Source organism: Dendrobates tinctorius, unplaced genomic scaffold, assembly GCF_039654945.1.
Source record: "Dendrobates tinctorius isolate UK_male_01 unplaced genomic scaffold, ASM3965494v1 ptg000086l, whole genome shotgun sequence".
Taxonomy (NCBI): domain Eukaryota; kingdom Metazoa; phylum Chordata; class Amphibia; order Anura; family Dendrobatidae; genus Dendrobates; species Dendrobates tinctorius.
Window position 1 is genome coordinate 12,238,181 of NW_027361754.1, and position 22,189 is coordinate 12,260,369.

At 49.8% G+C, this 22,189-nt stretch overlaps 1 protein-coding gene across 2 annotated transcripts in view; it reads right to left on the reverse strand.

Moving 5' to 3' along the window:
* The window catches only part of DISP3 (dispatched RND transporter family member 3), a 179,167-nt gene extending 166,564 nt beyond the window's left edge, over positions 1 to 12,603 (reverse strand). For both annotated transcript variants that reach the window (XM_073585053.1, XM_073585052.1), the window contains exon 1: positions 12,368 to 12,603. The gene's annotated coding sequence lies outside the window, so the exon portion shown is untranslated. The remainder of the gene's footprint in view (positions 1 to 12,367) is intronic.
* Between the last annotated feature and the right edge of the window lie 9,586 nt (positions 12,604 to 22,189).

Consider the following 22,189-nt stretch of genomic DNA (forward strand, 5'->3'; position numbering starts at 1 on the left):
CACACTGTTACAGCTGCTGATTGGATAGGTTGCTCCCATCAGTATTTGTGTCATTAGAGACACAGTGCTCACACATACACTGAACCAAATCTGCTGCTGTGTGAAGACATCAGTGACACAGAGCTGTCTCATTCACACAGCAGAGGCTTTGTCACACAACAGATTACATCAGTGACTGCCATCCCCTGTGCAGATTATAAGCTGCAGGTCCCCATCACACAGTCTGTTCTCACTGCTGCCAGCAGCCTGGGACAGTGAGGGAAGGAATTACTGATAATGAGTTATGTATTGTAATCATGGAGTGGCCCAGAATACAGGACGATTTTCCCTCCTCCTCACTACTTTCACTTTCCATAGATAACTGTTCAGTGTGTGTCTGGGGGAGGAGCAGCTCTCTGCACTGAGGCTGCTGGAGGGGAAGAATTTGTTACTGTGTCATGAGGGCTGCTTCATGTGGACGGGGAGGGCCTGTAGCTATGTAGGGTGGGGTTGTTGCTATAGAGGGCAAGTTTGGAGTAGAGTAGGAGGTTACGACTAGTTCTCATTTAAATGTCATAACACACCCCCCCTTGGACGTTCTGCTCAGAATATTTAGAAAACCCTGCAAACTAGTGACAGAAAGTAAATTACTTATTGTCATAATTCTGCAGCCCAGATATGTACTGAGATTATGTGAAAAGCCCGGACATCACAACCCCTTTAAGGTGGTGGGAAATGGATCGTGGACGATGGTGGGCTCTACAAGGTCATGCATCAACCTCTACTGTTTTAGAAAACAGTAAGGATAAACTACCTGTAGTCCATGTCAAGGGTGTGACCACATTGGTGGAAGGGTTGGAACCTCTGGAGGGTCAAAAACTCTTTTTTCCACTAGGAGAGGACCAATATTATTACATTTGAGGGTCCTGTTGGAGATTTTGCATTTTGACCCATGAACTTCAGGTTAAGCCTATGGTCTCATACTGCAGAAATATCCAAGAGCCACCAGCGATATCTCTGGAGTTGTCACCATTGCTCCAAAACTACTGTTTCCTCCCGTGGCTATGTTGTTCTGTCCCAATGCAAAAACTGTCCTAAGTTCCCCTATCTAGAAATGACTGATGGCCTCTTAGGGGTAGTGAGACTTTTTGCCCCCCTCCGGCAGCAGGTCTGAGTGTCACTGCTACCTCTGCACCCTACAGTTGTACTCCTGGACATCAGCATCGATTATGAGAACAGCACACTAAGCTCCAGTGGTAAATGAAGGGGTTAATCCTGATTTCTCTTCCTGCAGCCATTACTTATGGATGGAGCCACACAGACTCGTCCTTCACGGAGGATGCAGCCGACACAATGGAGCTAGTACTAAAGGACAGAGGCTTTTATTCTCCAATTCCCTGGTGGCTGCAATGGGACTGGGCGCCTGTATGGCAGTGGATCCGGGCACGTTAGTCTGGCACCGAGAATCGGTGTTAATTGCAAAGGCTAAAATGTGATTATGAGGGTAATGAGAGGAAGTCAGTAACTAGCCCGGCGGAGCATTAATATGCATGTCACTGTGTACAGAAGACACAAGCTCCGCGCCGTCTCCACGCTGCTGTAACGAGGTCAAACGCTGGATTACAAGGGGGGGGTGGACATGGCACCCTGTCAGGACGGGAAGTCACAGAGTGCACCGAAAATGAGAGACATGGCTATCAGAAGCAAAGACTGCGCGTGACGAGATGTCAGGACAGTGCGATAAACCCATTACACCGCAGCCCATCCACTGCCAGGAAAACACCAGGGCACTGCCAGAGTGAGGACCCCCCACAGTGAGCCGAAGACGAGGACACCCAGAGGAGGCGAGTCAGGCAGGATACCCAGGAGTGCACCGAAACAGAGTATACACTGAGACAGAGAGTGTACACTGAGACAGAGAGTGTATGCACCGAGACAGAGTATATACTGACACAGAGTGTATACACCGAGACAGAGGGTATACACCGAGACAGAGGGTATACACCGAGACAGAGAGTGTATACACCAAGTCAGAGAGTATATACCGAGGCAGAGAGTATACAATGAGACAGAGTATATACTAAGACAGAGTATACACTGAAACAGAGCATATACACCGAGACAGAGATCATACACTGAGACAGAGAGTATATACCGAGACAGAGAGTATACACCAAGACAGAGTACACAATGAGACAGAGAGTATATACCGAAACAGACAGTACACACCGAGACAGAGAGTATATACCGAAACAGACAGTACACACCGAGACAGAGAGTATATACCGAGACAGAGAGTAAACACCAAGTCAGAGAGTATACACCGAGACAGAGAATATACACTAAGACAGAGAGTATATACCGAGACAGAGTATACACTCAGACAGAGTATACATCATGGCAGAGTATACACCGAGACAGAGAGTATACACCGAGACAGAGAGTACACACACCGAGACAGAGTACACACACCGAGACAGAGTACACACACCGAGACAGAGTACACACACCGAGACAGAGAGTATGCATTGAGACAGAGTATGAAATGAGACAGAGAGTATACATTGAGACAGAGAGTATACACTGAGACAGAGAGTATACACCGAGACATTAGATCCTGAGATGTTATACTGAGGGTCTACAACAGGACATGTTATCCAAATACATTTCATCCTGATACAAAATATCCAGCGACATTATATCCACTATATGGAGACGTTATGTACTGAGACGCTACATAGCGGCATTATATCTATATACATTGTATAAAGACATATCGGGGGACATTATACTGGGACACAGGAGATTCAGTTTATTAATCCTGGGTCAGATTTGTCCCCCAAATTTAGTATATATTAGTGAACCGGGAGGAAAAATGTAATGGGCTTTAAAACATATTGGGCCCCTCTATAAAGTACTGGAGCCCCCAATATACCATCCATGTGGCTTTGCCCCTCTATAACACAGCGGATCCCCTAGTATACCGTCCATGTGGCTTTGCCTCTATATGAAGCAGTGGAGCCCCCAGTATACCGTCCATGTGGCTCTGCCCCTATATGAAGCAGTAGAGGTAGAGCCCCCAGTATACCGTCCAAATGTTCTACCCCTCTATAAAGCAGCAGAGCCCCCATTATACCGTCTGTGTGGCTTTGCCCCTAGATTAAGCAGCAGAGCCCCCATTATACCGTCCATGTCGCTCTGCCCCTCTAAAAAGCAGCAGAGCCCCTATTATACGGTCCATGTGGCTTTGTAGACAAAGGAGGCTGCACTTCTCTGAGCACAAACTTCCAGTGTCTCCGCAGCTCCCGCGCTCGGTGCCCATAGTATTATTAATAGTGGTGTTACATAGTATCATACAGTATTATAATATAGCATTCTATACTATCATTATCCTGCAGTGACACTGAGTATTGTGGGATTATTGTGACCCCGTCTGACCTATGTGTATGACAGAACCCTATAGCCCCCATGCGCAGAGCACCAGCGACAGTATCCCGAGACCTTCTGCCCTGCGCCCTTGTTATACATGTGCAGCACTAATATATATATATATACACACACACACACTTGTGCGCGTATATCCTCCCTATACATCACATACATACATGATCCATATCTACAAGCGCCTTTAATATATAAACCCCCCATATACATCTAAACATACAAACATACAGATTGAGCTCTTACTATATATTCCTACACATAAGGGAATAACCTCGCACAGCACACACCTGCACATGCTCATATATACACCTATATGGATATTAGCCCCCAGATCTCACTATTAGCCCCTAGTCCCTCACTTACATTAATATGATCCCGCTTACATAGTTAGACATTGATAATAATCTCCTATAACTATACCGGCTCTTCTACAGCCCCCATACAATGACACATGGACAGTAATTGCCCTTATACATTGCACATGTGTATGTTCAGTTACCCTCAATACCCTCATACACAAGCATAGAGCCCGCTATACCCTCCTACCTGCATGCGCACACAGAAGACCACAAAACCCTATACATACACTCACCTACACATATAGCCCCCTATAACCTCATACACTCACTTGCATACATAGGTGTCTGCAGACACCCATACATATAGTTGCGTACAGTCACCCCCATACATACTGCTACCCTCATTTTCACCTTATACACACACCTACATACATATAACTCCCCTCTATGCCCTGATATACAGCACACACATATAGGTACCCCCATATAGATACATAGCACCCCTACACCTTCATACAGATACATATAGTCCCCCTATATCCTGATAGCTGCACTTACACATAGTGATTTCTAGTAGCCTCACACATACCGCATCCAGTCACATATAGATGCCCCCTATAATCACAGATACTCCATACACACATATTGTTACCCCTCACAGTCACATATTGTTCTTCTTGCCCTCAGACATATAGACATCCCATACAGTCACATACAGCTCCCCCTGCCCTCACATATATGTAGTTACCCCATGCAGTCACACAAAGTTACCCCTTATACCCTCACGCACACACACAGTTGCCCCCATGCCGTCACACACAGCTCCTCTGCCCTCACATATAGGTAGTTACCCCGTATAGTCACCCCTTATACCCTCACATATACAGTCATGGCCAAAAGTATTGACACCCCTGCAATTCTGTCAGATAATATTCAGTTTCTTCCTGAAAATGATTGCAAACACAAATTCTTTGGTATTATTATCTTCATTTAATTTGTCTTAAATGAAAAAACACAAAATAGAATGAAGCAAAAAGCAAAACATTGATCATTTTACACAAAACTCCAAAAATGGGCCGGACAAAAGTATTGGCACCCTCAGCCTAATACTTGGTTGCACAACCTTTAGCCAAAATAACTGCGACCAACCGCTTCCGGTAACCATCAATGAGTTTCTTACAATGCTCTGCTGGAATTTTAGACCATTCTTCTTTGGCAAACTACTCCAGGTCCCTGATATTTGAAGGGTGCCTTCTCCAAACTGCCATTTTTAGATCTCTCCACAGGTGTTCTATGGGATTCAGGTCTGGACTCATTGCTGGCCACCTTAGAAGTCTCCAGTGCTTCCTCTCAAACCATTTTCTAGTGCTTTTTGAAGTGTGTTTTGGGTCATTGTCCTGCTGGAAGACCCATGACCTCTGAGGGAGACCCAGCTTTCTCACACTGGGCTCTAAATTATGCTGCAAAATTTGTTGGTAGTCTTCTGACTTCATAATGCCATGCACACGGTCAAGCAGTCCAGTGCCAGAGGCAGCAAAGCAACCTCAAAACATCAGGGAACCTCCGCCATGTTTGACTGTAGGGACCGTGTACTTTTCTTTGAATGCCTCTTTTTTCTCCTGTAAACTCTATGTTGATGCTTTTGCCCTAAAAGCTCTACATATGTCTCATCTGACCAGAGAACATTCTTCCAAAATGTTTTAGGCTTTTTCAGGTAAGTTTTGGCAAACTCCAGCCTGGCTTTTTTATGTCTCGGGGTAAGAAGTGGAGTCTTCCTGGGTCTCCTACCATACAGTCCCTTTTCATTCAGACGCCGACGGATAGTACGGGTTGACACCGTTGTACCCTCGGACTGCAGGGCAGCTTGAACTTGTTTGGATGTTAGTGTAGGTTCTTTATCCAACATTCGCACAATCTTGCGTTGAAATCTCTTGTCAATTTTTCTTTTCCGGCCACATCTAGGGAGGTTAGCCACAGTGCCATGGGCTTTAAACTTCTTGATGACACTGCGCACGGTAGACACAGGAACATTCAGGTCTTTGGAGATGGACTTGTAGCCTTGAAATTGCTCATGCTTCCTCACAATTTGGTTTCTCAAGTCCTCAGACAGTTCTTTGGTCTTCTTTCTTTTCTCCATGCTCAATGTGGTACACACAAGGACACAGGACAGAGGTTGAGTCAACTTTAATCCATGTTAACTGGCTGCAAGTGTGATTTAGTTATTGCCAACACCTGTTAGGTGCCACAGGTAAGTTACAGGTGCTGTTAATTACACAAATTAGAGAAGCATCACATGATTTTTCGAACAGTGCCAATACTTTTGTCCACCCTCTTTTTTAAGTTTGGTGTGGAATTATATCTAATTTGGCTTTAGGACAATTCTTTTTGTGTTTTTTCATTTAAGACAAATTAAATGAAGATAATACTACCAAAGAAATTGTGTTTGCAATCATTTTCAGGAAGAAACTGAGTATTATCTGACAGAATTGCAGGGGTGTCAATACTTTTGGCCATGACTGTAGGTAGTTGCCCCGTGCAGTCACTCACAGCTTCTCTGCCCTCACACACACAGTTGCCCCTCACACACACAGTTGCCCCCATACAGTCACAGACAGCTCCTCTGCCCTCACATATAGGTAGTTGCCCCGTACAGTCACATATAGTTGCCCCTCACACACACAGTTGCCCCATACAGTCACACACAGCTCCTCTGCCCTCACATATATGTAGTTGCCCCGTACAGTCACATATAGTTGCCCCTCACACACACACAGTGGCCCCCGTGCAGTCACACACAGCTCCTCTGCCCTCACACACACAGTTGCCCCCGTACAGTCACATATAGTTGCCCCTCACACACACAGTTGCCCCCGTGCAGTCACACACAGCTCCTCTGCCTCACACACACAGTTGCCCCCGTGCAGTCACATATAGTTGCCCCTCACACACACAGTTGCCCCCGGGCAGTCACACACAGCTCCTCTGCCCTCACACACAGTTGCCCCCGGGCAGTCACACACAGCTCCTCTGCCCCCACACACAGAGCTGCCCCCGTACAGTCACATATAGTTGCCCCTCACACACACAGTTGCCCCCGGGCAGTCACACACAGCTCCTCTGCCCTCACACACAGTTGCCCCCGGGCAGTCACACACAGCTCCTCTGCCCCCACACACAGAGTTGCCCCCGTACAGTCACATATAGTTGCCCCTCACACACACACACACACATTTGCCCCCGTGCAGTCACATATAGTTGCCCCTCACACACACAGTTGCCCCCGTGCAGTCACACACAGCTCCTCTGCCCTCACACACAGTTGCCCCCGTACAGTCACATATAGTTGCCCCTCACACACACAGTTGCCCCCGTACAGTCACACACAGTTGCCCCCGTACAGTCACACACAGTTGCCCCCGTACAGTCACACACAGCTCCTCTGAACTCACACACACAGTTGCCCCCGTGAAGTCACATATAGTTGCCCCTCACACACACAGTTGCCCCCGTGCAGTCACACACAGCTCCTCTGCCCTCACACACACAGTTGCCCCCGTGCAGTCACACACAGCTCCTCTGCCCTCACACACACACAGTTGCCCCCGTACAGTCACACACAGCTCCTCTGCCCTCACACACACACAGTTGCCCCCGTACATTCACACAGAGTTGCCCCCATACAGTCACATATAGTTGCCCCTCACACACACAGTTGCCCCCGTACAGTCACATATAGTTGCCCCTCACACACACAGTTGCCCCCGTGCAGTCACACACAGCTCCTCTGCCCTCACACACACAGTTGCCCCCGTGCAGTCACACACAGCTCCTCTGCCCTCACACACACAGTTGCCCCCGTGCAGTCACACACAGCTCCTCTGCCCTCACACACAGTTGCCCCCGGGCAGTCACACACAGCTCCTCTGCCCCCACACACAGAGTTGCCCCCGTACAGTCACATATAGTTGCCCCTCACACACACACAGTTGCCCCCGTGCAGTCACATATAGTTGCCCCTCACACACACACAGTTGCCCCCGTGCAGTCACACACAGCTCCTCTGCCCTCACACACACAGTTGCCCCCGTACACTCACATATAGTTGCCCCCTCACACACAGTTGCCCCCGTACAGTCACACACAGTTGCCCCCGTACAGTCACACACAGCTCCTCTGCCCTCACACACACAGTTGCCCCCGTGCAGTCACATATAGTTGCCCCTCACACACACAGTTGCCCACGTGCAGTCACATATAGTTGCCCCTCACACACACACAGTTGCCCCCGTGCAGTCACACACAGCTCCTCTGCCCTCACACACACAGTTGCCCCCGTACATTCACACACAGTTGCCCCCATACAGTCACATATAGTTGCCCCTCACACACACAGTTGCCCCCGTACAGTCACATATAGTTGCCCCTCACACACACAGTTGCCCCAGTGCAGTCACACACAGCTCCTCTGCCCTCACACACAGCTCCGCTGCCCTCACACACACTGTTGCCCCGTGCAGTCACACACAGCTCCTCTGCCCTCACACACACAGTTGCCCCCGTGCAGTCACACACAGCTCCTCTGCCCCCGTGCAGTCACACACAGCTCCTCTGCCCCCGTGCAGTCACACACAGCTCCTCTGCCCCCGTGCAGTCACACACAGCTCCTCTGCCCCCGTGCAGTCACACACAGCTCCTCTGCCCCCGTGCAGTCACACACAGCTCCTCTGCCCCCGTGCAGTCACACACAGCTCCTCTGCCCCCGTGCAGTCACACACAGCTCCTCTGCCCCCGTGCAGTCACACACAGTTGCCCCCGTGCAGTCACACACAGTTGCCCCCGTGCAGTCACACACAGCTCCTCTGCCCTCACACACAGTTGCCCCCGTGCAGTCACACACAGCTCCTCTGCCCTCACACACAGTTGCCCCCGTGCAGTCACACACAGTTGCCCCCGTGCAGTCACACACAGTTGCCCCGTGCAGTCACACACAGTTGCCCCCGTGCAGTCACACACAGTTGCCCCCGTGCAGTCACACACAGCTCCTCTGCCCCCGTGCAGTCACACACAGTTGCCCCCGTGCAGTCACACACAGTTGCCCCCGTGCAGTCACACACAGTTGCCCCCGTGCAGTCACACACAGTTGCCCCCGTGCAGTCACACACAGCTCCTCTGCCCTCACACACACAGTTGCCCCCGTGCAGTCACACACAGCTCCTCTGCCCTCACACACACAGTTGCCCCCGTGCAGTCACACACAGCTCCTCTGCCCCCGTGCAGTCACACACAGCTCCTCTGCCCCCGTGCAGTCACACACACAGTTGCCCCCGTGCAGTCACACACAGCTCCTCTGCCCTCACACACAGTTGCCCTCGTGCAGTCACACACAGTTGCCCTCGTGCAGTCACACACAGTTGCCCCCGTGCAGTCACACACAGTTGCCCCCGTGCAGTCACACACAGTTGCCCCCGTGCAGTCACACACAGTTGCCCCCGTGCAGTCACACACAGTTGCCCCCGTGCAGTCACACACAGTTGCCCCCGTGCAGTCACACACAGTTGCCCCCGTGCAGTCACACACAGCTCCTCTGCCCCCGTGCAGTCACACACAGTTGCCCCCGTGCAGTCACACACACAGTTGCCCCCGTGCAGTCACACACAGCTCCTCTGCCCTCACACACAGTTGCCCTCGTGCAGTCACACACAGTTGCCCCCGTGCAGTCACACACAGTTGCCCCCGTGCAGTCACACACAGTTGCCCCCGTGCAGTCACACACAGTTGCCCCCGTGCAGTCACACACAGCTCCTCTGCCCCCGTGCAGTCACACACAGTTGCCCCCGTGCAGTCACACACAGTTGCCCCCGTGCAGTCACACACAGTTGCCCCCGTGCAGTCACACACAGTTGCCCCCGTGCAGTCACACACAGCTCCTCTGCCCTCACACACACAGTTGCCCCCGTGCAGTCACACACAGCTCCTCTGCCCTCACACACACAGTTGCCCCCGTGCAGTCACACACAGCTCCTCTGCCCCCGTGCAGTCACACACAGCTCCTCTGCCCCCGTGCAGTCACACACACAGTTGCCCCCGTGCAGTCACACACAGCTCCTCTGCCCTCACACACAGTTGCCCTCGTGCAGTCACACACAGTTGCCCTCGTGCAGTCACACACAGTTGCCCCCGTGCAGTCACACACAGTTGCCCCCGTGCAGTCACACACAGTTGCCCCCGTGCAGTCACACACAGTTGCCCCCGTGCAGTCACACACAGTTGCCCCCGTGCAGTCACACACAGTTGCCCCCGTGCAGTCACACACAGTTGCCCCCGTGCAGTCACACACAGCTCCTCTGCCCCCGTGCAGTCACACACAGTTGCCCCGTGCAGTCACACACACAGTTGCCCCCGTGCAGTCACACACAGCTCCTCTGCCCTCACACACAGTTGCCCTCGTGCAGTCACACACAGTTGCCCCCGTGCAGTCACACACAGTTGCCCCCGTGCAGTCACACACAGTTGCCCCCGTGCAGTCACACACAGTTGCCCCCGTGCAGTCACACACAGCTCCTCTGCCCTCACACACAGTTGCCCCCGTGCAGTCACACACAGTTGCCCCCGTGCAGTCACACACAGCTCCTCTGCCCCCGTGCAGTCACACACAGTTGCCCCCGTGCAGTCACACACACAGTTGCCCCCGTGCAGTCACACACAGCTCCTCTGCCCTCACACACAGTTGCCCTCGTGCAGTCACACACAGTTGCCCCCGTGCAGTCACACACAGTTGCCCCCGTGCAGTCACACACAGCTCCTCTGCCCCCGTGCAGTCACACACAGTTGCCCCCGTGCAGTCACACACAGTTGCCCCCGTGCAGTCACACACAGTTGCCCCCGTGCAGTCACACACAGTTGCCCCCGTGCAGTCACACACAGTTGCCCCCGTGCAGTCACACACAGCTCCTCTGCCCTCACACACACAGTTGCCCCCGTGCAGTCACACACAGCTCCTCTGCCCTCACACACACAGTTGCCCCCGTGCAGTCACACACAGCTCCTCTGCCCCCGTGCAGTCACACACAGCTCCTCTGCCCCCGTGCAGTCACACACACAGTTGCCCCCGTGCAGTCACACACAGCTCCTCTGCCCTCACACACAGTTGCCCTCGTGCAGTCACACACAGTTGCCCTCGTGCAGTCACACACAGTTGCCCCCGTGCAGTCACACACAGTTGCCCCCGTGCAGTCACACACAGTTGCCCCCGTGCAGTCACACACAGTTGCCCCCGTGCAGTCACACACAGTTGCCCCCGTGCAGTCACACACAGTTGCCCCCGTGCAGTCACACACAGCTCCTCTGCCCCCGTGCAGTCACACACAGTTGCCCCCGTGCAGTCACACACACAGTTGCCCCCGTGCAGTCACACACAGCTCCTCTGCCCTCACACACAGTTGCCCTCGTGCAGTCACACACAGTTGCCCCCGTGCAGTCACACACAGTTGCCCCCGTGCAGTCACACACAGTTGCCCCCGTGCAGTCACACACAGCTCCTCTGCCCCCGTGCAGTCACACACAGTTGCCCCCGTGCAGTCACACACAGTTGCCCCCGTGCAGTCACACACAGTTGCCCCCGTGCAGTCACACACAGTTGCCCCCGTGCAGTCACACACAGCTCCTCTGCCCTCACACACACAGTTGCCCCCGTGCAGTCACACACAGCTCCTCTGCCCTCACACACACAGTTGCCCCCGTGCAGTCACACACAGCTCCTCTGCCCCCGTGCAGTCACACACAGCTCCTCTGCCCCCGTGCAGTCACACACACAGTTGCCCCCGTGCAGTCACACACAGCTCCTCTGCCCTCACACACAGTTGCCCTCGTGCAGTCACACACAGTTGCCCTCGTGCAGTCACACACAGTTGCCCCCGTGCAGTCACACACAGTTGCCCCCGTGCAGTCACACACAGTTGCCCCCGTGCAGTCACACACAGTTGCCCCCGTGCAGTCACACACAGTTGCCCCCGTGCAGTCACACACAGTTGCCCCCGTGCAGTCACACACAGTTGCCCCCGTGCAGTCACACACAGTTGCCCCCGTGCAGTCACACACACAGTTGCCCCCGTGCAGTCACACACAGTTGCCCCCGTGCAGTCACACACAGTTGCCCCCGTGCAGTCACACACACAGTTGCCCCCGTGCAGTCACACACACAGTTGCCCCCGTGCAGTCACACACACAGTTGCCCCCGTGCAGTCACACACAGCTCCTCTGCCCTCACACACAGTTGCCCCCGTGCAGTCACACACAGCTCCTCTGCCCTCACACACAGTTGCCCCCGTGCAGTCACACACAGTTGCCCCCGTGCAGTCACACACAGTTGCCCCCGTGCAGTCACACACAGTTGCCCCCGTGCAGTCACACACAGTTGCCCCCGTGCAGTCACACACAGTTGCCCCCGTGCAGTCACACACAGTTGCCCCCGTGCAGTCACACACAGTTGCCCCCGTGCAGTCACACACAGTTGCCCCCGTGCAGTCACACACAGCTCCTCTGCCCTCACTCCTGCACCCTCACACAGTTGTCAGCTGCTCGCACACGCACAGTTGTCAGAACTTGCCGCCGTCATTGCTGCTCCGCTCACATCCTCCGGTGCTTACCTGGAGCCGGGGGCTGTGCCGCGGCTGCTGCGGGCTCCCTGCAGGACCTGGTGATGGAGTAGAGCGCCAGCTCCCTGCCTGTCCGTGCTGTCGGTGCCGTCGGTGAGGTCGCTGCTGTCCGTGCTGCTCCCTCCGCTGCTATGGCTTTTATGTGGCGCTCTCCTTTGTTGTGATCCCGGCTCCTACCACTGCGCCGCACGACAGAGGGGGCGGCTCCTTCCTTCCTCCTGGCTCCGGTGGCTGCACAGGGCGGTGGCGGGAGCTGTCCGTGGTGCTGATGGCAGCTGCCCCTGGAGGAGGCTGCACCTGGGGCTCCGGCGGCCACTCACCTCCCGGCCCTGCCGGCGCTTGTCCCAAGCCCCTGTATATATATACACTGCTGTGCACACGGGGGGCTCACAGCAGACCGGGCTACACGGAGGACGACCCTGACAGCGACCACCGCCGGCTCTGCTCCATGTGCAGGTAGCGCAGGTCGCCATATGGCAGGGTGGGCTTCACTATGGTGGCCTGCACTGGGGGGGCCTCCATGTGTGGACAAGCAGGGGGCATCTCTGACCCAGCACATTGGTGGCCTCCAGCTGTCCCATGAACAAAACCCCAAAATGGTGCAAGTTCGGGGCTATTGGGGGCTCCCTAGACCCATCCAAAAAAGAGGTAGAGTGCAGCAAACCTCTGCAGGAGAGACCCCCTAATAGCACAGGATAGGGGTCCTAGTCCCACCCTGTGGCCCACAAAGGCTGGAGAGCGTGATTCTCTCTGTCCACACCTTTCACAGGAGAACCACCGATTTATTGTGGACAGTGTAATACTCCTCACCTGTGGGGGCGCTGCAGAGAATTCGGTAAATTCCTCCACTGAAAAAAGCTGATCCCTGGTGGATACCGCGGGGTAACATGGAATCAGATTATTATTATTTATTTATTTTTATTTTTTGAGGGGGATCTTAAAAAAATAGTTCAGGCATGCAATGTTAGAACATGATAAGTGCAGGCTGGATGGGACGCCAGGCGGGCTCTGCTTTTCCGAGGGAGCAGGTGGCGGCTGATGGGTTGTGTGTGCACATGAGGGTCCCTGGATGACTTTTAGCTCCGGGCAGTCTCTGTTGCTATGGTTACAGTGGTGGTCAGTTAGGCTCAGTGGGCAACATGGCGGACACAGCTCTATGGGTGGGGAGCGGTCCTGATTTTCTAGGACATTTTCTCATTTTGCATTAACTCCTGTCTTCCATTCTCAGCTCTCCATAAACTAACATTAGTGACTTTTGTCAGATAAAATTCCAAGGAAGTGTAGACTTCTGCAATCCAAAGTCCAGTGTGGTTGCTAGAAACAATCCTGAAAATATATAAGGGTGTCATACTTAAAGGGAATGTGTTGTCTGGAAATGGCGTATTGTTTAGATCAGGTTTTTCATATCACAATATTATACAACAAAATTACAAATCTTGCAATTTTTATATTCACAATAGGTGATGTCACAGCTCACCTCCTCCTCCTGTACAATGACTGATAACACCTCTATATACAATAGATAACACAGCATCCACCATTCACAATAGGTGATGTCACAGCTCACCTCCTCCTCCTGTACAATCACTGATAACACCTCTATATACAATAGATAACACAGCATCCACCATTCACAATAGGTGATGTCACAGCTCACCTCCTCCTCCTGTACAATGACTGATAACACCTTTAAATACAGTATTGAAATCCTAATAGCCTCCTCTATCCCTACTTCAAGAGGAGACCAGAAAAAGCACAAGATCCACACAAATTATCAATAAAATTTCAATATTTTATTAAATATACAATATAGCCAAAATCATTAATTCAATAAAAGGAATGCCTCCAATGTGAGGAGTTTCTATGTCAAAGGACACCATTAAACACTTAATATATTTCTTAATTACAAAACTATAAATGACAACTGAATCTGGAATTAGATCTCCCACCAATTAAAAAAAGGCCAATATAATGCCAAATATATAATAATAAATATCAAATGTATTAAAGTGTCTATGCTTATTATAAAACTGAGCAGCCACCTAGGTATCCACCACCATAATGTCTATAAAATAGGAGATGGAATGCCCAGCAACTCAAAACAATTGATTACACTCACCTATAAATTAAGGCTATGGACTATAAACAAATTGGTCACCGATCAAGATAGTCATGATATCAAAGATTCATAATAACTTACAAAAAGTGTGATGTCCAGTCCTCATTCCTCCACCCCGACGCGCTTTTCGTCCCACACTTCCTCAGGGGGCATGTTGGGGAAGAGGGATGCTGGACATAATATATTCTTAACCAGCCAATCAGAATCCAAAGCATGGGTCACATGTGTTTCCAGCATTAAACAGTAGCTTGCTATGGCGTGCCGTACGTCACTACCACGATCCTGAAAGTTACTCATCACCTATGGTCTTTGGATCGCAAGCACTCAGGCGTCATGGTAATATATGCAGTGCGTGCCAGCTGATCACATGATGCCGGAGAGGAACGAACATGTAAGCGGTCAGAGGCTAACAGCGCGCACCCTCCTGTTAATCCGAACTCTAACAGGCTAAAAATAATAAAGTGCTGTGATAAGAGCAATTAATTCACTGAATATTACAATTACAATATTACGAATTGTAATTGTAATTAGCACTTTTTGCTGTATTACTTATGCATTGTAATATTCAGTGCAGTAGTGGTCAGGGTCTGCAATATTTTCTAACAAGTAGAGGGCAGGGTCAGGCCGGACTGTACGACCATTATCTGGACCGTCAATGACCAGTAATATTTAATCCTATATTGGCAAGGAAACGTTATGACAGGTTCTGGCCAGCAGAGGGCACCTGTATATGGCGAGAGGCTGCCAATTTAGTAACATAAAAAAGTGAGTCTTCCCATGCAGAATCATCATGAGACTCGGAGAAGAGTGTTGACATATCGCCGAAATACACTATATCGATTTGCCATCAAGTAGGGGACACAGCGAGTGCATGTGGAAGAAAGAGCTCTGCTCAGATGAGACTAATGTAGAACTTTTGGGGTTAGATGAAAAACGCTATTTGTGGCAGAAAACTAACACTGCACATCACCCTGAAAACACCATCCCCACCATCACACATGGTGGCAGCATCATGCTGTGGGAAGGCTTTTCTTCAGCAGGGGTAGGGAGGCTGGCCAGAGTTGGTAGGAAGCTGGATGCAGCTAAATACAGGGGGGTAATCCTAGAGGAAAACCTGATAGAGGCTGCAAAGACTTGAGACTGGAGCGTAGGTTCAAGTTCCAGCAGGACAACGACCCAAAACATCCTGCCAGAGCTGCAATGGAGGGTTTAGAGCAGAGCATATTTCTGTGTGTGAACGGCCCAGTCACAGTCCAGACCCAAAGCCCAGAGAATCTCTGACAAGACTTGAAAATTGCTGCTCACAGACGTCTCCATCCAATCTCAATGAGCGAGAGCGTAAAGAAGGGGCAAAATGTCTTCTCTAGATGTGCAATGACCCCACATGCCATTGCATTACACAGACCCCTATTGATTCCACAGAGAACTGTGTAAGTTTCCCCTGTGTGAGGCACTGCAGGGAAATTAAACACAGATCACAAGAGGCGCAGCAGCAGCTGTCTCCTAAAATATAGTTCAAAGTGGAGAATCCCCTTAATAGTACGGTGGTCCTATCTCTAAGTCTCGTGTGAATGGACCCCCATTTTCATGATCTCCAGAGGTCCGAGTAGTCGCCCCCCCGTGATCATCCATTTATACTATGGATAGATGATACATTTATATGGTAGAATGGTGATGTCCATACATAAGGGCATTCTGGTACTTGTGGTTCCACACTGCTTGCCGATTCACTCCACTGTGGATATTCTGCCGGTCTGATGAATGCAAATGAAGAGGAATTGGACGTCTGCGCGAGTGAGCAGAAAATCATTGGCGGGACGATTTCATTAGGAGATGTGGTTATCGGTTGAAGGTCTTCATTACGCACTGCTTATCATCCATTTAGGAGGACTTTGTTTTGCAGAGGGGATCCCTCTTTTCGCACAGAAGCGCGCCGCAGATAATGATTTGTTTGTGTCAGCGGCTGCTGCCGACAGCTGTTTAAGGGATTGTACAGCAATTTAAAGCAGATAAACCACGGCGGAGGGAGGCGGAAGACGGCAGATCGGGGCAATCCCATAGTTATATTACCATATAGGATTCTGACACATCTGGCCGAGAAAGAGTTAAATGAGGCATAAAGGGGTATTCCCATCAATATGACTCTCCATCACCATATGATTGATGGGGATCTGCTCTGATCCTGGGGATATGGACAGAGATCTGCTTATAAATCAAACCTAAATTTGATCCCGTAAAGGATATGGATGCCATCGGGCACAATTATTTACTATTATATACAAGATATTTTTTTACAATTGTTTTTAATTTAAAAAGTTACTCAGTTTAAGCTTTTACAGGCTCTTTGGTTCCCTACGCATCACTGGCTGCAGAATGAGTTAACTAAGGATCCAACAGTGAGCATGGGAAGTTTATAGCTCTTTTAATCTTTCTCTTTGCTGCTTTATGACCACAGATCACATCAAAGTTGAGCTGAACTTTGATGTGGTGGTTGTAAATCAGCAAAAAGACAGACAGAAGAGTTACAAACTCCATATCAGAAGGAGCTCACTGTCTGATTCTTCGTTAACTCATTCTGGAGTTAGGAAAAGTATCGGGAAACAGAGCCTGTAAAAGCCAAACGGTATATTATTATTTTTTTTATATCTAATTTGAAAAATAGCGTTTATTCCACCCAAAAAAATGCATTTAATAAAAGAAAATTCTAAATATTCTAATAGGGAGGCAAGACCCCTACCACTCATGATAAGATCAGAATACCCCCTCAATCATTGTAGAATGCAATTAGTTTTAGCCTTGGCGCATTACAAAACTGCAGTACCGGGCACAGCCACATATAGGGAGGCGCCATTGTGAATGTTGCAGAATCCCAGTAATCGCTGCCCCTTCATTCTGCAGATTGATGAGGTCCCGGGGGGCAAATGCGGGATGATGACTGTCAAGATATATTCCCAGAAATCCCCTGTAACAAAGGATATCCCCTCAAACACAAGACACATATTAAATAAACAGCCTGAATATCTTATCCACATGACTAAATCCTACAATTTTCTCAATCAGAAAGTGTCAGGGGAAAGCGAAGAAATATTGAAATGTAAAATGCCCTGAAAGCATCACAATCCCATCACCACCGGGGACCTCCGCCGCCAGAATGCAGAGATGTTTCCATTCATCTGCATTTTTATTTAATTTCGCATTTTTAGGTATTTGTGGATACATTTCTCACCGGAGGCGAAGATTATATATTAGATTGTGCTAGAAAATATCATAAAATGTGTAGTGTTCCCTGAAAGGATACCATCAGTGATACCATCTCACCACTCCTTTCATGTCCTGATGTTGGGAGTTGTAGTTTTACATCTGGAGAGACTTAGCCTGAAGACCCCCAAGTTAGGACCCTTGCAGTTATGTAGAAGAGGGGTCAATGTGCTGAACCTTGTCCAATCCTGCTGTTCCCCTTCTGAATGGCGTGGCTGCCATATGCACCATCGGCCAACGACCACATCACTGGGGCGAGGTATTACAGGGATCCCTTCTCGGGGTTATTGGGGATCCTATGGATGATGACTTGATAGCTTGCCTTTAAATTAATGGGCAGCTCTGAGTACCACCACCCCTTTGGCATGCTAGGCTCTCTGCCTCTGGAACCTGTATAAATCTGCTGTGGAGGCTCTAGTTTGTGGTGGGATTACAGTGTCCAAACTCAGAGACTGTGCAGAATGGACTGCCGGTGACATCAAGTAAATCCTAAGATCCAACGTCCCAGTGACATAGTGTGTAGGGGCCACAGGGCATAAAATCCCCCTATTTACCATCACGGCACTGGCTACTTTGTGCAGTATGTGCCTGACCTGCAGAGCGCAGAAGTCGAGGTCACTTGGTCATCAGCTGCTGTGCTCTGCATACAGTTGTGGCCAAAAGTATTGACACCCCTGCAATTCTGTCAGATAATACTCAGTTTCTTCCTGAAAATGATTGCAAACACAAATTCTTTGGTATTATTATCTTCATTTAATTTGTCTTAAATGAAAAAACACAAAAAGAATTGTCCTAAAGCCAAATTGGATATAATTCCACACCAAACATAAAAAAGAGGGTGGACAAAAGTATTGGCACTGTTCGAAAAATCATGTGATGCTTCTCTAATTTGTGTAATTAACAGCACCTGTAACTTACCTGTGGCACCTAACAGGTGTTGGCAGTAAGTAAATCACACTTGCAGCCAGTTGACATGGATTAAAGTTGACTCAACCTCTGTCCTGTGTCCTTGTGTGTACCACATTGAGAATGGAGAAAAGAAAGAAGACCAAAGAACTGTCTGAGGACTTGAGAAAGCAAATTGTGAGGAAGCATGAGCAATCTCAAGGCTACAAGTCCATCTCCAAAGACCTGAATGTTCCTGTGTCTACCGTGCGCAGTGTTATCAACAAGCTTAAAGCCCATGGCACTGTGGCTAACCTCCCCAGATGTGGACGGAAAAGAAAAATTAACAAGAGATTTCAACGCAAGATTGTGCGGATGTTGGATAAAGAACCTCAACTAACATCCAAACAAGTTCAAGCTGCCCTGCAGTCCGAGGGTACAACAGTGTCAACCCATACTATCCGTCGGCGTCTGAATGAAAAGGGACTGTATGGTAGGAGACCCAGGAAGACCCCACTTCTTACCCCGAGACATAAAAAAGCCAGGCTGGAGTTTGCCAAAACTTACCTGAAAAAGCCTAAAACGTTTTGGAAAAATGTTCTCTGGTCAGATGAGACAAAAGTAGAGCTTTTTGGGCAAAGGCATCAACATAGAGTGTACAGGAGAAAAAAAGAGGCATTCAAAGAAAAGAACACGGTCCCTATAGTCAAACATGGCGGAGGTTCCCTGATGTTTTGGGGTTGCTTTGCTGCCTCTGGCACTGCACTGCTTGACCGTGTGCATGGCATTATGAAGTCTGAAGACTACCAACAAATTTTGCAGCATAATGTAGGGCCCAGTGTGAGAAAGCTGGGTCTCCCTCAGAGGTCATGGGTCTTCCAGCAGGACAATGACCCAAAACACACTTCAAAAAGCACTAGAAAATGGTTTGAGAGAAAGCACTAGAGACTTCTAAGGTGGCCAGCAATGAGTCCAGACCTGAATCCCATAGAACACCTGTGGAGAGATCTAAAAATGGCAGTTTGGAGAAGGCACCCTTCTAATATCATGGACCTGGAGCGGTTTGCCAAAGAAGAATGGTCTAAAATTCCAGCAGAGCATTGTAAGAAACTCATTGATGGTTACCAGAAGCGGTTGGTCGCAGTTATTTTGGCTAAAGGTTGTGCAACCAAGTATTAGGCTGAGGGTGCCAATACTTTTGTCTGGCCCATTTTTGGAGTTGTGTGTGAAATGATCAATATTTTGCTTTTTGCTTCATTCTCTTTTGTGTTTTTTCATTTAAGACAAATTAAATGAAGATAATAATACCAAAGAATTTGTGTTTGCAATCATTTGCAGGAAGAAACTGGGTATTATCTGACAGAATTGCAGGGGTGTCCATACTTTTGGCCACAACTGTAGGTAGAGACTGAAATTAGAAACCTCTTAGTATCATGAAGTGGCCTTTGACACCTTGATCACAGCCACTGCAGAGCACAGCAGCCTATGACAAACATCTCAACTGCTGCGCTCTGCATAAGCAAAGGACAAGATGACAGACGATGAACAGATAATGATTGCGTGGTGGGTGACAGTACTGAATCATGAACATTTTTAGGCCCCGATTCATCAAAGCTTTAAAAGTCATAAAATTTGGACACAACGCAAGGCTGTACAAAATCTTTGCGACTTTTGGTATTTGCACACCATTTTCTCCATGTTCCTACAAAGTGTGCAGAACTGGAGCAGGGAGGTGGAGATGACCACTTTTGATATTCTTGACGAATGGTGCAGTACCTATGCCGCAAATCTTACTACGGCGAGGTGCTCAGGGGTGCATGCCACTTTGCGCCTCTTAATGAATCAGGCACTGTGAACTCCACACTGCTCCCTCATCAAGACTAGCCTATAAACACCAATATTGATGAATTGAGCCTTAGACATTTTCTAATCCTAACTAGAGTTAAGTGCCCGTCACGCTAGCGATCTCGCTAAAGCGTCACCGATTTTGTGACGCAGCAGCGATATTGCTAGCGATATCGCTATGTGTGATACTTACCTCCGACCGGGTCCCCCGCTGATTATCGCTGATCGCGTGAGAACGTCCTGGGCCGTTTCTCGTCGGCTGCTTCCAGCTGGCGCCGACGAGCGACGCATGGACGCGGGCGGGAGGACATCTTCATCGCCACGTCTGACAGGTAAGTAACAACCGCCGACCGCTGCTATGTCGCTGGTGAGATCTGCCTGTTTGGCAGCTCACTAGCGACCATTTAGCGATGCACCAGCGATCCTGACCGGGTCGTATCGTTGTCGGGATCGCTGGTGCATCGCTAAATGTGACGGTACCTTCAGGCTTAAGGCAAGGGTAAGGGCCCCGTCACACATAGCGATCTCGCTAGCGAGATTGCTGCTTATTCACAAGTTTTTTGACACAATAGCCATCTCACCAGCGAGATCACTGTGTGTGACAGCGATCAGCGACTGTCCCCCTGCCGGTATCGCTGATCATTGCAAGAAACCTATGGACATTTTTTTCGTCGCTGATCTCCCGCTGGCCAGCACGCATCGCTGCGTGTGACAGGCGGGAGACCAGCGATTAGCTGGTAACTAACGTACACATCGGGTATCCAAGGGACACGCGTCCCTTGGATACCCGATGTGTACGTTAGTTACCAGCAAGTTACAGGTGCCGCCACCGCCTCACGCTGGGGACCAGGAGCCCGCGGAGTGTGTACCTCAAGTTTGCCGCCGCCGCCGCACGCTGGGGACCAGGAGGCAGCAGGACGCCGCCAGGAGAGGCCGGGGATGCATGCGCGCCCTCTGCTGGTGGAGGACTGGAACAGCAGGCACACTTGTCCGCTGCTCCCGGGCTCGCTTCTCACCTCGGCATCCGCGTGCTGAACGCTGGTGAAGCTGTCTGTGTGACAGCTCACCAGCGATCACATAGCGACTTACCAGCGATCCTGACACGTTGATATCGTTGTCGGGATCACTGGTAAGTCGCTATGTGTGACTCCAGCTTAAGAGATAGAGTTATGTTTAAGTAGGGTTTTCGCTAGGGTTAGAGATAGTGTTAGGTTGGGTTAAAGATCGAGATAGGGATATGGCTTGGTTTAGGGCTAGAGTTAGAGTTAAGCATGCTCATGACTAACGTTAGGGATAGAATTAGATTTAGGTTTGTTTATGACTAGGGATAGGAAAAGAGTTAGGTTTAGGTATAGTTACTGTATGGCTAGGGTTAGCGATACAGTTAGGTTTAAGTTGTATTAAAAATCAGGATAGGAATATGGCTAGGGTTAGGGGTAGCGTTGGGGTTAAGCATGGTTATGGCTTGGGTTAGGGCTACAGTTAGGGTTAGGTATGGTCATAGCTAAAGTTATGTTTTGGTTATGGCTAGGGTTAGGGCTAGAGTTAGGTGTAAGCATGGTTCTGGCTATGATTAGTGATATAGTAAGGTTTAGATATGGTTATGGTTAGGGTTAGGCCTGTTTCACACTTCCGTTGTTGTCTGTCAGTTGTTATCCGCGAAAATGGCGGAAAACGGATCCGTGATCATTGTGAGATCAACGGGT